Source organism: Ambystoma mexicanum, chromosome 7p, assembly GCF_040938575.1.
Source record: "Ambystoma mexicanum isolate Mex_15411 chromosome 7p, UKY_AmexF1_1, whole genome shotgun sequence".
NCBI classification, from domain to species: Eukaryota; Metazoa; Chordata; class Amphibia; order Caudata; family Ambystomatidae; genus Ambystoma; species Ambystoma mexicanum.
The window spans coordinates 221,180,013-221,197,705 of NC_090939.1; the positions used below are offsets into that span (position 1 = coordinate 221,180,013).

At 51.2% G+C, this 17,693-nt stretch overlaps 1 protein-coding gene across 2 annotated transcripts in view; it reads right to left on the reverse strand.

The window, feature by feature from the left end:
* The window catches only part of TTC3 (tetratricopeptide repeat domain 3), a 2,698,168-nt gene that overhangs the window by 992,657 nt on the left and 1,687,818 nt on the right, over window positions 1–17,693 (reverse strand). The gene's annotated exons all lie outside the window — the stretch shown is intronic.

Sequence of the window (17,693 nt, forward strand, 5' to 3'; positions counted from 1 at the left end):
ATGAGTAAATGGAGGGAAATCGAACAGAGAAGGAGAATTTACTTACTGTTTGTGTTCTTTTTATGGATTCTTCGCCTGCAGATTCCTCATCAGAGAGATCCCATTCCAGCATCAGCTGCTCAGAAAACCTGAGGGTATCCTCACACCAACTCCCCTTGAATTCTCGTCTTAGGTGGCTAGGGAAAGGCCATCGCTTTTTGGATCCTGTCCCTGGGGGTAGAGATGCGAGGAAGGGACACCTGGCTGGAGGGTCCTTGGGGATTAGGGAGAGGATATCCGCAGCCAAGACATGGTATCCCCTTTCCCGTATGAAAACCAACCGCCGCCCCTGCCTTTATAGGCTATCGTAAACCATCTTCCCTCATTCAGACCATTGTAGTACTGCGACAAGAAAGAGGCCTACAGACGGTTGTAAGGGTCAGGCATGGCCAGAGTCCTCCACTAATTGTAGTCAGGCAATAGAGACCGTGGACTCACACCTGCAACCTGTCAAATGGTTGCAGGTGTATAAAAAGGTGGGGCCAGCAAGAAAAAGGGGAGAGCAGGGGCGCTGTTGAGCAGCCGTCCAGATGGCTGCCTAGCTCGGTAGCTCCGTGTACGGCCGCTTCCTATCCGTATACATCTGCGGTTTGCTACTCTTACATGCCCTTATTCCTGCTCCTCTGCCTGGCTGACATCTGGGGCTACGTGTCGGTGTGATTTGGGAGCAAATCGGACCCCCGTTGCCGTAATACAGCTTGCTTGGAAGGCCTCTGTGGTGAGCCGGCTTCCGTGGCCGGGAGTCGCGTGGCGTCCCGTCCTTTCATCCTGCCCGGGCCGCCTCACCATCGTGCTTGGGACGCCCGCCTGCTCCACCATATACGGCGACTGCGGATCTGCCCTCCCGGTGTCGGCGCCTCGGCCGCCGCCTGTCCGGAACACCCGCGGGCGTCGCTGCCCCTGCACGGGGCCGACGTCCGGGACCCGAGCTACTGGCGGCCCCGAACTGCACTGCTGGAGGCCGCTCGGCGGCGGCTCGCTCGCTCCTGCCTCCACCTTCGCCTGGGGCCGAGTGTGAGCCCGGCTGCCCACATCCGCGACGCTGAGTTGCTGTTGGCTTGTCCCTCTGCGCCGTGCGGTGGCTCCCGCGGGCCGCCTGAGGACCCGGACACTCGCGGCCGCGCGCCAGCTGGGGGGCCGAGTGGACGCTGGCCGACTGCTGCGCACCATCCGCGGGGCTTCACATCGTCCGCGGCGCGGAGGGGCGCCGGCCCTACTGCCGCACTCGCGGTCTGGCTGGGCCCCCGCTCGCTCCCGGTACTCCTGGGGGCCGGTGCTCCTGGGCGGCTCCTGGCGGTTGCTGTGCCCCGCTGGGTGTGCTGTGGCCGCGGGGCTGATCAGGCTTGCTGGGACTCCGTGGATGCAGGTGAGGAGCGGGGGAATGTCCTGGGTGGGACCGCAGCAGTATTAAGACTTTCACCAAGATAGTGCTCACCACTACTCCCGCGACATGTATCATCTGCGGGCATACCACTCAGAGGCTATACGTATTTCTAGTGCCGTATCGCGCCATGCCCAATAGATCCAAGAATACTAGTAAGACCGGAGCCATGGACAGATTTGCGAGAGCCGCCCCGAGACCTGGCTCGGCCCATGCATCGGGGGGCCAGGCGGACTCACTGCCGACTGCTGAGACACCCCCCACAGACCTACAATCTATGATGGAGTCGATGGCCAGGAATTGTGCTGCCTTCCATGAAAAGCTAGACGATATTAATGCAAACGTGTCGTCTCTCAAAGCTACATTGGACCAGCATGGGTCAAGAATTACAGAGGCCGAAAATAGGGTCAGTACTAATGAGGATAACATAACCACGCTACAGGTCACAGTATCCACTTTGGTCATGGACATGAAGACAGTTAAGGCCAAATGCGACGATTTAGAATCCAGGTCGCGGAGGAACAATGTACGTATTGTTGGAGTCCCGGAAAATGCGCTGAAGGGCCGACTCGAGCTGGCAGTTGAGAGCCTCTTGAAAGACCGCCTGGGCAACCCCGACATGTCCCCCTTCTTCACAGTTGAAAGAGCCCACAGGGCACTATCACCACGCCCTAAGCCTGGAGACTTCCCGAGGCCCATTATTGCAAAGATCCTCCGTTTTAAAGACTGCGACCTGATTCTCCGGCTTGCATGCGAAAAAGGTGAGCTCAGAATGGAATCGCAAGTAATCCGGATTTTCCCTGACTTCTAAGTTGGTGTTCAGCAGGAGCGCCGGCAATTTCTCGGTGTTAAGAAGCTGCTCAGAGAGAGGAATATCCCTTATGCCATACTGTTCCCAGCGAGATTGAAGTTCACATTCAACAACAAACTATTTTTTCACGGTCCCTTCGGAAGCAGTGAAATTCATAGAGGCACATGTTCCTCTTCATCCCCCTGCTGAAGATATCATGAACAATGACTGAAACTGGTTTGGGCCCTGCTCTCTCTAATTGTCCTGTTTATGGGGTATTGGTAGGGCTGCTGGCCGCAGACCGCATTAATGGTTCTCCTGTTGTGCCATTTATCCGGATATGCGGCTCCGACAGCTCACATGTCGGTCAGCGTCTCTGATACTTACTGCTAGTTTGATTGCATTATTGAGCTGTTAATCCAGAGTATTCCTGGCGATATGAGTGTTCGGCTGCAATGTCCCAGAGCCTGGCAGGTAGGCCCTGCTGATGGTTAGATTCATATACTAGCACTATGATACCGCAGTTCACTGCTTGTTTTGTAACGGCCCTTCGGGTCCTAAGCGTGCCAGTGCACGGCAATGGCGCACCCCACTGCGATTGCAATGTTCTTTATACTACTGTTGTGTGTTCGCCCTGGTTGGGCTTTTGGACAGCTTGGGCCAGGTTGGGGATGGCCCAACCGTTTACAGTTAAGGGCGGGTAATGGGCACACTGCTGCCTATGGGGCAGTAGTGAGGGAGGGGGGTGGGAATGGGGTGTTATTTAAAAAAGGCACACGAGGTTGCACGGCGCACACGTTATCTGGCTATGATTACACTCTCAGCACCACGGTTGGAAACCCATGCTATCGCTGGATCTGGGAGGTACATTAACTGTGCATTGCGGGATTAGTTGTCTGACACTGTAATGACCACTCTCATTATGTCCTGGAACATCAGGGGGTTGAGCAACCACACTAAGGCCCGCAAGATTTTGGCCTATGCTAACAGGCATGCGTGTAAGATATTGTTTTTGCAGGAGACACATTCTGCGGGCAACATGCCGAGGACCATAGCACCGACATGGGGCCCCGCTAGATTCTTCACCGCTTATTCCACCCAGGCTAGGGGCGTTCTCACGCTGATTCACAAATCCATTAAGTTTATCTTACATAAAAGCTACATTGACCCGGAGGGACGCTATGTCATACTCCACTGCACACTGGTAAACAGTGAATATCTGCTTGTTAATACCTACTGCCCCAACGTCGACTCTCCTGAATTCTTTGACACTATCACCTCTATATTGCTGGGTTATGTTGGCATTCAGATAATATGGGGTGGTGACTTGAATCTTATACTGGACACTGTCCTGGATAGAACTGGCACGGCTGTTCGGGCTCTGTCCAGAGCTGCCCGCAAACTGCGAGACCACATCGGGACGCTCGATGTTTGTGACGTCTGGAGGACACTAAACCCCCAGCAGAGGAATACACTTATTATTCGTCTGTGCATAACAGTTGGTCCAGAATAGACCTGTTCCTGGTGTCAAGGGATATGATGGGTAGAATTGAGAGCTCCCGAATTCTGCCCCGCACACTCTCAGACCACGCTCCAATCACATTGACCGTTGGGCTAGGGATCCATGTCCCCAAGTTTCCCACCTGGCGCTTTAAATCCGAGGCCCTCCGGGACATTGTGTTCAGGGCTGAGATACTGGCCGATATCGAATCTTTCTTTGTCCATAACTCCCTCCAGGACACCTCGGCGGCGGTTAGATGGGACGCCTTCAAAGTATATATTAGAGGTATGTCTATCTCACGGGAGGCGGGGGTATTAAAATCAATCAGGGCCGCACTTGTCTGCTCCGAAACCAAACTAAAGCAGTTGGAACTGCGAGGCTCTACTGGGACAGATCCCACCATCCTCGCTCAGATTAGCGACAAGCTCCATACATACAATGCTCTTGCCACCAGTGAGGACCGATATTTCAGCCGCCCACAAGCCGCCAGGAAATATGGTCAGGGGGACAGACCTGGGAGAACGTTAGCCACACTGGTGAGGAGGGAGTCTGGCCGTACTCAGATCACCTCAGTCAAAGATAAACAAGGGAACACACTGTGGACTGACCAACAAATCCTAGATATTTTCACCGAATTTTACAGTTCCCTCTATACCCAGCCTGTAGAGCATACCGAGCAACACACCCGCGACCTTCTTGACCAGATTCCCACTACGGAGATCTCCCCTTCCACCCGAGAGCAACTAGATTCCCCAATCACCTTGGACGAGGTAGTGGCCGCCATCTCGGACCTGCCCAAAGGCAAGGCACCCGGCCCTGACGGACTTACTGCCGAATTTTATCAAGAGCACATCGCCATACTAGCCCCTAGGCTGCTCGAGGTCTGGACCGAATCACTACGGGTCTCGGCTCTTCCCCCCTCCATGCGGGAAGCAGTCATAACGGTCCTGCTCAAACCTGGTAAGCCCGAAGATGAATGTGGATCCTATAGACCTCTCTCTCTCTCATGAACCTTGACACAAAAGTCTTCGCTAAAGTTATAGCGAATCGATTCCTACCCGTCATGACATATTTAGTTCATGAGGACCAGTCTGGCTTCGTCCCTGGGAGGGCTACCTCCCACAATATCAGGAGATTATTTAACGCTATGTCTCGTATGAACCAGGACGTGCAGGCCGTGGCAGTCACGCTCGATGCCCAGAAGGCCTTCGATATGGTCTCCTGGCGGTACATGTGGCTCGTACTCGAGACAATGGGTGTCGGCCCAAACATGATCAGGTTCATTAAGTTGCTGTACACCTCCCCTGTGGCGCGGGTTCGGGTCAACTCCCTAACCTCGGATCCCTTCACACTTTTTAGGGGCACCCGCCAGGGTTGTCCCTTCTCACCCATCCTATTTGCCCTAGTGATAGAGCCAATGGCAGACTGGGTTCGCGCTCGCCACGCTCACAGGGGGATCAGACTGAAAGGTAACCCTGAGATCATCTCCCTGTACGCAGATGATGTCCTACTGTATATTAGGGACCCCACAACTCACCTTGACCCCATCTTGAGGGACATTACGCGTATCGGCGCCCACTCTGGCTTTACAATTAACTATTCCAAGTCCGAGATCTTTCCACTTACTAGTTCGACTGAACAACCCGCTACTGAATTCCCTCTCCGCTGGTCCCCGGATGGTATCAGATATTTGGGCGTCCGTATCTCCCTGACGAAGCCTGCTTTGCTGGCCGACAACTATACGGCTGTGGCGCAGACCGTAGAGTCTAAACTGTTGCGATGGCGCGTTCTCCCGCTATCTATAGCTGGTCGACTCTCCCTCATTAAAATGATTCTACTCCCCAAGCTCCTTTATGTTTTTACCAACATACCCGTATGGCCCGGGAAGGCCTACTTCACCAAACTTCACTCGCTCTGCGCACAGTTCTTGTGGCTTTCCGGTGCGGTCCGCAAGAAGTGGACTGACATGGCACTCCCATACAAGCGAGGGGGTCTTACGGCTCCTAATATGACCCTATATTGGACTGCGGCCCAAGCCCAACATGCCACGCATTGGTACCCAGGTTCTCAAGTGCGCCCGCATGTCAAGCTGGAGCGGTTAGCAGCCGCTAGTGTCAATATAATGTCCCTCATTCTGCACCGACAGTACACACCCGACTCCCCTATTGATCCACTCAATGCGACCCTCCGTTCCTGGACCCGCCTGCTTTACCCGACGCCTGAGTCCTCTCCATATTACAAATGGCTTCCTGTGTGGTCCTTCCCCGGAATGGAACCCACTCATGACACTGCCTTGGTCCGACACTGGAGCTCACTGGGCTATCTGGCTTTATCTGACTTTTACCCTGAGGGCAGGTTTATCGAACCCCAGACGTGGAAGTCGGGGCACACTGGTTCCGCAGTAGAAACTCTGCAATACTACAGACTCCGGGCAGCGTTTCGTGCCATGTGGCCCTCATTCCCAGACGAGCCCCCGGATGCCCCGGCGATTGCATACATTGCTAATTCTGGTGGCGCTGGCGGCGTCGTATCCTCTCTGTATAGAATCCTGCAGGACACTACCCCAAGCCTGGCTCTTAAGGCACGTGATGAATGGGCAGACGAATTGGGTCTGGAGATTTCCGATGAGATTTGGGAGGGAATGTGTCTTCACACTCAGAGAGTCTCTCTAAACTTTCGGTATCGGGCCATGCAATACAAGCTTTTAAACAGGCTATATTACACGCCACATCGCACCTCGAGGTTCACCCGTGCCACTGTGCACTCCTGCCCACGTTGCGGGGCCGAAAAAGCTGATCATTTACATATGTTTTGGTCCTGCGATAGATTGTCAGTATTCTGGAAGCGCATCCTAGAAACACTTGCTGTAATAGCGGACACGGTGCTTGACCCTGATCCCTTGGCAGTCCTGTTTGGGGTGTGGGGGGGGGGGGGGGGTCTGCACCGGGAGCCTGACTAAGTTTCTGAATATAGGGTGTATGGTAGCCAAGAAATGTGTACTCCAGGTTTGGAGGAGCTCCTCTCCTCCGGTCTTCCAGACTTGGCTACGTCTGCTCACCTGGTCACGAAACTGCGAAGAGGAGTATCTGACCATGCTCCAGTGCCATTCACGCCCCAAAAACATTTGGATTGAATTCAATGCGTACCTCAGCAGTCAGTGTGATGGCGCGCCCGGGTCGGGCTCGTCCCCTACTCCAGCGGAATTTACTCCTGCACCGTGAACTCATTCTTTCATTTCTCCCATGTGAAGCTTAGTTATTTGTTGTGACCGCTGAGAGTTGTTTGACTTCTGTACCAAGTTATAATGCGACTGTACTGTTCACCTGCTGGATTGATGTGTGTGCCTAATGTATACCTCTGCCGTCAAAAATAAAAGTTTAAAAAAAAAAAAAAAAAGGGGAGAGCAGCGGGAGAGACCAGCAGGAGAGAAGCTTTGCCGAGTGTCGTAGGCCTGAGAGGAGAATCCTGTGCAGAAGAAGGGTGCCGGGTATGGTCCAACAGGAGAACCAGCAGAAGCTGTTGAGCTGAGGCCAGGACGGGCCACGTGAGGGCCACAGAGGGGCAAACCTCTATGTTCGGGTGTCAGCGGCTGGAGCTGCAGGCACAGAAGTAACCTGAAAGTTACTGTCAGAGTCTCAGCGGGAAGCGAGCGAAGCTGCCTGCAACAAACAAAGAGAAAGCGAATGGCAAGCAGGGCTTGCAATCCGGAGAAGTCGTGTCAGCGAAGCAGGAACAGAGAAAGCAGCCGCCAGGAGCCAACGCGTGAAACCAGTGAGTGAGAAGTAGAGGGCACTCGAACCGGAGCACTCCTGGTGGCTGTTAAAAAGCCAAATTAAATGCCAAATGAATGAAAGAGTATGTGCACGATGCAGTGAACCCAAAGCAACGGGTTATGAGGAGTATTACGAACAAGAAACAGTGAGCAACAGAATCGTTGAATACTGAACTAAATTAAATCTTTTGACACAGCTATAAACAGAGACGTGTGTATAGGTTTGTGAGAAGTACACACACAGTACAATGAAAACAAATAACTAATTGTGCGAAGTGCAGTTAAAAGGCAGTTTGGAATATTGCTGAAAAGAGTGATGTTGGGCAGAATTCTCTGCAGTAACCTTAGGGAACACTACAGACAATTAAGTGGCATTACAATTTCACCTTTGGTACAAGCCTGTACTACACAGTTATAGTGGTAGCAGTAGCAGAGCAGCCAGACTTATCTCAAGAGCAAAGGAGCAGTAATAGCGATTACACCAAGGACTACAAACACTGACTAAAGGTTTCAGGTTAAAAAATATAAGTACATTTATTTTCAACCCATCTGTTCATTAAACACACTTCTATTAAACAAAACCACACTCTAAATATACCACACACAACCAATTCCATTGTTTCAGGCCAATTCAAGGTAAGTACATTGGGATTTGACAGACCGTTGTTGTAAAACAAAAGACGTTACCGGGGTTTAAGCAGCGCTCACTTTTTGACAGTAATGACAGTTCAGCCTTACGAAAGAAAAGCGTACCCGTGGGAAGAATTGTAACCGTAGTCAAAACACATTTAGCACATTGAATAAAAACCCAGGAATAGGGGATAAAAAAATCATAGGCAATACTTTTGTCAAGGCACTCTAATCAGAGGACGTGTTCTAAGAGACAGATAGTCAATAGGCCTGCACCAGTGTCAAATGGACCAGGGCTCTGTTGTCGAGGATCACACGATTAGAACAGTTCGAGATTAACGCTGCCAGGAGTACATAGATATTTTCAAAGGGCGGCAAAAGTTATAAGAGGGAAGGAAGAAAGGACAAGCCTTCGGCAAGGAAAAGGGTTCACCCCGATTCCTCAAGGTCGGACGGAGAGAACGACCAAATGGACACAGTACTTTATTCGAATGAAGAAAGCTGGTGCCACAGCAGTTGTTCCTGGTAGTTCCTGCAGACTCATGGTTCCTGAAGCTTCAGTCGTGGGGACAAGGAGGAGGACGTCTGGAGCGATCTGCACTACCCAGGGATGAGGCCAGCAGCAGCAAAGCAACGGTGAATGAAAGGTGCACTCTTTTAAAACAGACGAGGGCTCTTCTGATGGCTATCCGGACCACTACAGTTTCGTGCAGCGATTTCGACCCAGGAGAGGATTCTCTGGCTGTAGAAAGGTGAGCTGGTTGATCCCACCAGGCTCAAGGGAAGAAGACTCCAGACTGGATCTTATCTGTCGTTGAAGGGTAGATATCTTAGGACTGCAGCAGGGCTTCACCGGGACTCGGAAGTTGCTGCAGGCGTAGTCTTCTCCACTTCTCTTCGGTTCTTGTAGTTCCAGTGGCGACTCTGACTTCCAGTCCAAGAGTCCTGCCTTTTATGCCAAAATCCCCCATTCACACAGTCTGGCTGTCAATCACACAGCAGGGGGGTTGTCCAGCCCGGACAACCACCTCAGCCAATCGACACAAAGTGCAGGGGGGTTACTAAACCCCTCCCTCACATTCAGCCCACCTAGACACGCAGACGCCAAAGGAGGGCTTCTTCGCAGAAGCCGCCAAAAGAGGGCGAACAAAGAAGGCAAACCTGGTTTGCCGCGCAAAGTAAAACACAAGAATGATGTTAACACAAAGAAATGGCGACTAAACCCGACCGGAGCCAAAAAAAAATATATAATAAGTCAAGCGGGTTTATGTTCGAGGCTAACACAATAGCCTAAAACCGTACCACGTTTATATAATATAATCGCGGTAGAAAAGTTAGGGTAGATACCACTGCCACCAGCCAAGTCTTAGTGTTAAGGGAGCGAAACAAGGCTCCAGGAGATACAGACAAAAAGGGATTAGAGTTAACCCTTTCCAATACTTCATGTAAGATGGGGTGTACTGGGTCTGTAGGTTAAATGACTACATAAAGTAAATGGCAACTTTACCTGTTTCTGGGGGACAGTAGTCAGCGCCAGAAAAATGGAGTCAGTGGGAAGTCTTAGAGACAACCCTGTGTCACTGCAATGAGGGTGCTGTGTACACACACAAAAAGTTGGGCTCATGGAGTGGTGTGGCTCCAGAGCCCAGGATGACACAAACAGTAGAAATACAAATGGCAAAACACATGTAAGAGTGGGAAAAAGGGTCACACTCTTACCAGGTGGAAAAAAATAAACCCCTGAAATCCAGCAGAGCTGCTGAGGGACTCACTAGGTACGGGAAATTAGCCATAAATGAGAATTCTCCCTAACAAGTGAAAGCAGATTTGGTGAAGGAATAAAAGCATCAAGAAGTGAACTGTATGGGAAAGACAGTGTGGAAAAGTCAAGATTCTGATAAGGAAAAGCCAAACGAGTGTGAACCAGCACACAGATACAGAAGAACCTGCGTGTGTTAGAACGCGTAGGGCTCCTGGTGGCGCAACCTGTAATGGGTGGACAGTGTGGTCCAACAACTGCGCCTAGACCAGGACCAGAACCAAACTATACAGATGGACTGTCCAGAAATCAGAAGGAGTGGAAAGTTAACCTGGAATAGGTTTTGAATATTGAGACCAAGTACAATCTGGCAAGCTGATGTGTTGGGTAAGGGAAACCCTGAGGCTTTATGAATTAAGTTGATGCCTTGAGGAAAGGAACCTTGAGGCCCCTTATTCTTTGTAACCTTTTCTTCAGAACATTTTCCTTTCGGAGAAGGGAACCCTGAGGTTTTGTGGAATTGTTTGAACTCGGAGAAGGGGAAGGAGAGCATGAAAGTGAACCAGGAGCTGGAAGAAGCTTGGAACTTTATTTTGAATGCTGTTTTTTTATTACTGAATCCCTACACATTGTTTAGCTTTAGTTTAGAGGGCAAGTATAGGTTTTGGACACAAACAGCCCTTTTGTTTTTATTTCTGAGGAACAGACTGGAAACAAAGCTTTAATATAGAATAGGCAAGAAGAGGCCTAATCGCCCAACAGCAGCCAAACATCCACCACATCTTGGTAAAAGAAGTTAGTTTGGTTTGGTTTAGTTTATTATTTATAATGCGCATCATACCCGGGGGTAACAGGGCGCAGCAGTTACAAGTATAGTTGCAGCAACCAGTAGGGCACTTTAAAAGCAGGGTCAAATTGGAGGGCAATGAGGAATCTGCAGGAGACTAATCCATCCAAAGAACATTACCGGCAAGTCATTTCTCCTTCAATGGATTGCTTCCGCCCGCAGATTCCTCATCAGATTCCCATGACAGTATAGCCGATTGAGTTGGGATGAAAGTCCATAGATCAGGAAGTTCTGTAGAACTGCCCTACCAAACCAGGCAATAGCCCCGCATGGCACATCAAGGCAGTAGTGCCTGTTGAACATGTGCAACGATGACCATGCCGCTGCCCGGAACACCCCTTTGCAAGGCAGAAGATGCTGAAATATGCTCTCATTCCCGATGCAGATATTTTCTTGCCAGATGATAACACACTACAATACAAAGAGTAATCCATCTTCAAATGGTCTATTTGGTAACAGGAAATCCCTTCCTAGAAAATGAGAAAGCCACATTCCTATCTCCTGAACTCAGCAGTCCTAATCGGGTAAAAATTGAGAGCCCATTTTGTGTCCAATATATGCAACCTCTCCTCATTTTTGGAGGGATGAGGAGGAGGGTAGAACACTAGCAGGTCGTGTGACAAATGAAACTCTACCTTAGGCAGGAACCCCAGTAACACCTTCAGCGATACCTTCTCTCAGAAGAATCGCAGGAAGGGTGGTTTTCAGGATAGAGCCTGCAGTTCCCCAACACCTCTGGCGGACGTGATCGCCACCAGGAAAGTGTTTTTTAGCGTGAGCAACCTAAGCAAGTATGAATGCATTGGCGCAAACCGACCCAACATTATGAAGGTAAGTATCATGTTAATGTCTCAGTCCAAAACCACGATCGGGTTAGGTGGAAACCTATTTATAAGGGCTTTCAACAATTGGGCCATGACCAAATCATAAAGAAAGACTCCCGAACAAGTGACAAAAGGAATTCCATCACTGAAATGGTGGGACAATAGATAGGATCAATCTTGAGGTCCCTGCACTACGCCTCAAATCTTCTCCACCTGCACACATACAGGGATCTTGTAGATGGTCTGCGTGCATCCAGTAGAACATCAAGAACCTCTTCTGAGGGGACACTGTTGCGCAATGAACAGATGAGGACATGATGATCCACAGCTCTGTTGGGGCCGACAATATCCTGAGCAAAATATTCTGATTTCCCAAGGGGGAATAGTGAAAATTCTGGCTGAAGGCAATTGCGGGACCCGTTGACTATCCCTCTGCAACACTCCAGAAAATCGGAGGCATGGGAACCGCGTAACATCGTGTTAACAGCAGTGACCCTTGCTTGGCGCCATTTTTGCTAGAGCCGTCGTAACACAGCGAGGAGAGACCAAGCTGAGGACCCTCGATCGGGGTGCCTGCTGGGCCGGTGAGGGAGAACGCCTCATCTACAAGCCCAGAGACAGAGCGCAGCGGATCACGGGGGTGCCCAACAGGGATCCAACCCCCTGAGACGAGTGCACAGTGTCCCCGGGTAGCTCGCCTGACACTTGCTCGACTGGAGCTGCGAGAAGACCCTGGTAAGGAAGTGAACGGAACGAAGGTGGGTACAGCTGCCGGTGTGAATGCGGGCATAGGAATGGTGCTAAGCTACCGGTGATGACCAAATGTGGTGCGCCGAAGTGAAGCTGAGGGTCGGGAACCCACTGCTGGGACTCGAGTGCGCCCCCCCCCGAAGATCACGGCACCACATGGGAAACCGGTCCTGGCACCAGGAAGAACACTAACTGGGGACAAGCAGAGGGCAGCACCAGGGAACACTAAGGCAGCCCGGCAGATAAGGTGTGCGTGAACAACTTCCACCACAAAGACAATCTATACACTGGACCCAATAGTATACCATAAAGCCTGCCGGTGAGAAGGCCTGGGGGAGCCCCTGCACTAGAACCCTGAGCCCATGATGTAGAGGGTCCTTGTGTGTTAAAGCGGCAGGGGGCTGCAACACTGGTTGCTTTTCAGACCCCCACAAGGGGCAGGTTGGGGTACTGGCACTCCGAGTGAGCCCATACAATCACACCGGGCCAGTGACCCCATCACTCTTGCAGCAAGTGGCAGTCTGGCTGACTTCACTGCTGCCCACAAACTACAACATGGTGAAATTTAAGAAGGCCTCCACCCAAAGTAAGATGGATCAATATGCGACAAGTGCAGCCACTGCCTGTGCTGCACAACCAGCGTGGGGGAGGGTTGACCATACTGACTGAAGAAACTCTCTCTGAAGGATGTGACGGCCGCCATTGCGAGTTTCAGGTCCTCTATGAAGGAAAAAATGGACGGCCTCTGCTAGGAGGTATCCTTCCTGGGACAAGATCTGCATAAACTGTCCTGCCGAAGCCGAACAACGCATCTCTGACATTGAAAACACTTTGAAATCACTAGAGTACCAAATATCGACAGTAGTGCAACAACTCCCGGTAATGGAGGGCCGAGTGGATGAAGGAGAAGGTCGATCCCGGCAAAACAATGTTTGCATTCTTGGTCTCCCCGAAAAGTCTGAGTGTCCGAACATGGAACTTTTTCTTTAACAGCGGCTATGTGATCTGGTGGCAACCAAGAAATTCTCAAACTTTTTCTCTATCGAAAGGGCCCATCGGATACCTTCGGGACGACCCCTACCGGAGCTGCCCCCCGCACAGTGATAGCTAAGTTACTTAATTACAGAGACCCAGATGCATTGCTACAAATGGCCTGAGCAATAGGACCAATCGCCTATAACAGATACAAAATTACATTTTTCCCTGATTACATGAGAGAGGTGCAACGAGCCAGACAGTCCTTTGACCCGCTGAAAAGACAACTGCAATCCCTCAGCAACAAGTATGGTCTGTTTCCTGCTCAGCTCAAAATATACCACAATGGGTATTTTGGTTACTTTACAGACCACCACGAGGCCAGGACATGGGCTGAACAACATCTGGAGGGCGATTGGGGCCCGGCCGGTGATGGGGCCAGCAGGAATCTCTGGTCGCGACATCTGTGGTCGCCCATCCGTCGACCGCTGAACACCCAGGACACTAATCCTACCACGCCAGAAGGGGACATCCGACCCTCGCAAGATAAGGGATGAGGACCTGGAGCCCACTGTGGGCGCAGGGCCTGTATTACAGTCACTATTTGCCTTTGCCTCTTAGGTTAACCTCCTGGCAGCCACAGAGACGGTGAGGCCCATGCTGTGGGAAAGACAGACCTCCCCCTCTTTCTTTCTCACTTAACTTTTCTTGTTCTTTTTTCTTCTCTGGTAGTCAAAGAGTTGAAACTACGAGGTATGTTCGTACAACAGGTACTTCGGGTTGGGGTTGTGAGGGAGTTTTGGTTCCTTTTTGTTTATATTGGGTCACCACGTATGTAATACCCTAAAAAAATTACCCCACGCCAGCTTGACGTGGAGTTCGCAGGTGCTTCTGGTTGGTGTGGGGTCCGGGGAGTACAGAGTGGGGGGATAGGAGAGTTATTTTCTTGCAGTTCGGTTGGTCGCTTAGCTTACTGGGGAGTTGGGGTGAGAGGCACAGCCAGGCACCGCACCGAATGGCGGAGAGAGTTAGAGTTGGCTCAGGAGTCCTGGGAATAGGGAGATGGATACTGGCTCACAGGACACATGGGACACTCCCATGGAGGACAGGACGTGGAATAATGGGTCATCCCCTAGATCTCAGGACACATCCCTGGGCACATTAAGGGGTGGTATGTCTGTTGGCATGGAATGTCAATGGACCAGGCTCCAGCATTAAACAGAGATTGGTACTCGAGTTCCTCAACAGGCACTCACCGGACATTGCCCTCCTAACAGAAACAGACTGGGTCGGTACGAAATGCAGGTTCTTCAAGGAGGTCCAATTATGCACTAGCCTATCACGCAGGATTCTTGAGTAGAGCAAGGGGGATGATGGTTCTTATATACAAGAGGGTACCATTTCAACTGGAGGTGGTGCGGGAGGACCCGAGAGGACAATTCGTAGTGGTAACTATGGAAATGTGGAGGAAACAGCTGGTACATCGTGGCAGTATACGCACCCCCAAATGCTCACGCTTGAGCTCCTGAACGATCTCCAAGCAACAATAATTATTGAGCAAGGGGACATGAGGGTGCTGGGGGGTGACTTCAACGAAGTCAGGGAAGAGGGTAGATATACATTACACATGGGCAATAGAAACCCCAACCTCCACACTAAGATACACTCCTTTGCGACCACACAGTGGTTGATGGATCCATGGAGGGCACTACACAGGGCAGAATCTGGGTTCTCCTTCTCCAATGCACACAAGTCTCTAACTAGGATAGATGACTTCTTTTCTCCACAATAGATTTCTGGCCAGAGGCATCGCGTATCACTCCCCCCTACTCATGGCGTTAAAAAATGGCCGAACGAAACCTAGCGCAGCCTGGCGCCTTAACGCATACTACTTGGGTATGCCAGAGGTAATAGAGGGTCTATCCAGTAGGACTAAATATTTCAGCCTAAACGAGGGCTCAGTTTAATGCCCGATCACGTTATGGGAGGGCTGCAAGGTGGTACTTCCGGGGGAGGCTCTCTCTCGTGCGACGGCTCACTGCCGACAACATGCCCAGGAACTTGAGAAGGCAGAGGAACAGGCGTCAAGGAAGGAGGAGGAGTTCTGGCTTGGTTGGAAAGGCGGGACAGGAGTAAGGGACAAGTACGGGCCATACAGGACACCGGGGGAGGGATATTATTGGCGGGGCATTTGCAACCTTTTATGAAGACCTGTACTCCCCCAGGAGCTAGCGAACGAGACAGACGGATCAAATATCCTCGACTCGATAACGATCCCATGCCTCTCAGAACAGCAGACGCTGGAACTAGAGGACGAGATCACAGAGGAGGTGGTGGTGGCAGCAGCACTGTCCCAGCTTCAATCAGGCAAAACCCAGGGACCCAAGGGTTTTCCGGTGGAAACTTGGAAACAACTGGGCTAACCAGTGCTAGGGCCCATGCACTGTATGTTCATACAAAGCCAAAAGAACGGGCAACTCCTCCCAGACCTCAGGAAGGCATGTATTGTGGTGACCCCCAAACCTGGAAAAACCACCGGAACTCTATGCATCCTACCAGCCAAAATCGCTAATTAATGGGGAGACCACGGTCCTGGCATGGTCTTCGCTAATAGGCTACTAGGAGTGATAAACTCCCTTGTACACATAGACCAATGCAGATTCATGCCCTACAGATCTTCTCGGATGAACCTGCACGGGGTGTAGTTTGCCACTGATCAGGACTCGGCGATATAAGACCCACTAGCGCTCCTAGCCGTTGACTTTGAGAAGGCATTCGACTCGGTAGGGTGGGATGCCTTATGGGACATTATGGGGCAAATGGGATTTGGGGATAGCTTTATGTCCTGGGTCAGACTAATGTACGATTCTCAGGAAGCGGTTGTGCAGGTCAATGGGGTGTCCTCCAGGGTTTTCACACTGGTGCGGGGGACTAGGCAGGACTGTCCCTTCTCCCCCTGCTTTTCACGCTGGACATAGAGCCGAAGCCGATAAAATTCAGGACAGCAGAGGAATGAACAGGATTCACATGACCATGGGGGAGGTGTAGACTAGGTTTCGCTCTATGCAGACAATCTCATTATCTATATAATCAACACTAGCACCTCCTGCCCTGTGGTGACAAGCATCCTCACAGAATACCAGAAGTTATGTGGACTTGGGGTGAACAAACAAAAAACAATCCCCTTTCCTCTTCGGAGGGGAGATGGGGCGATCCCTAGGCAGTGCCCATACTCTATCTCGGTCTCCGAATAGGCCCAGACCGGTGCAACTTCCAACGCCTCAACTTGCAACCGGTGATATATTATCGGCTGACATGGTCCACTGGCAATCCCTCCCATTATAGTGATGGGCAAAGCGGCCCTCTTTAAGATTCAGACTCTCCAGAGATTACTTTATACCCTTAACAACGCCCCACTTCCTGTCCCCAAGGCGAACTTCACATCCATCGTTGGCAACCTACGGGGGGGGAGGCAACCCTGTATTGCCCTCAAAACCCTGCAGCACTCAATTTGGGAGGGAGGAAATTGGTCTGCCCTGTCTCTGCACCTATTACTGGGTGGCGCAGACGGGGTGGTGAACGAATGGTTCCAGAATGAACCTGGCCTCCCACACAAGGGGGGAGAGAAAAAGAATGGGACTAAATACACCCCTGCACGTACTGTACGGAGATGGGAGGGGCACTGAGGAACTGCCGGAGATGACACAGCACATCCGTCAAACCTGGGTATATGCTCATCACTACATTGACTGGGGTGAGAGACCAACACTGGGCCAGTCCCTCTAGAACAATAGGCATATCCCAGAAGTCCTGAAAATGGGACATTTTGTGAGCTGGGAGGAGCAAGCGATCTGCACCCTTGCGAATGTAGTACAGGAGTGGCGTCTTCTGACATTTGGGGCACTGCAGGGGAAGTTTAAACTTCCAAACAAAGACTACTACAGACATCTGCAATTAAAGCACGCCATTGGCTCTCAGATCCCTGTGTTAGAGGAGATCCCGAAATGCTCCCCCCCTGGAGGCAAATATTCTCCCAGAACGAATTCCAACTAAGGTCAGCTCCACACTATATCAGGCACTCACTGCTTTCTGGGCCCAGGAGTTGTCCTGACTTAAAGACAAATGGGAGACGGAGGTGGGCCAACTGGAGTCTGAGGAGTGGATGGAGGCATTAATGTTCCCACGGGACATCGGAATAGATGCCAGGCTTTGCTTAATGAAAATACTGAATCAGGCATATTACTCCTGCGCAGTGATGTCACAGTGGGATGGGTGGTAGTAGACATCGGGGTGTGCCTGAGATGCGAGAGGGTACCTTCTGCCACAAGGTATGGAGCTTTGACTTAATTCAGGACTTCTGGGGGAGATGTATCCGTAAATTATATGTGGTGTTGGGGTTTCCAGTTCCACAGGATCTGAAATTGG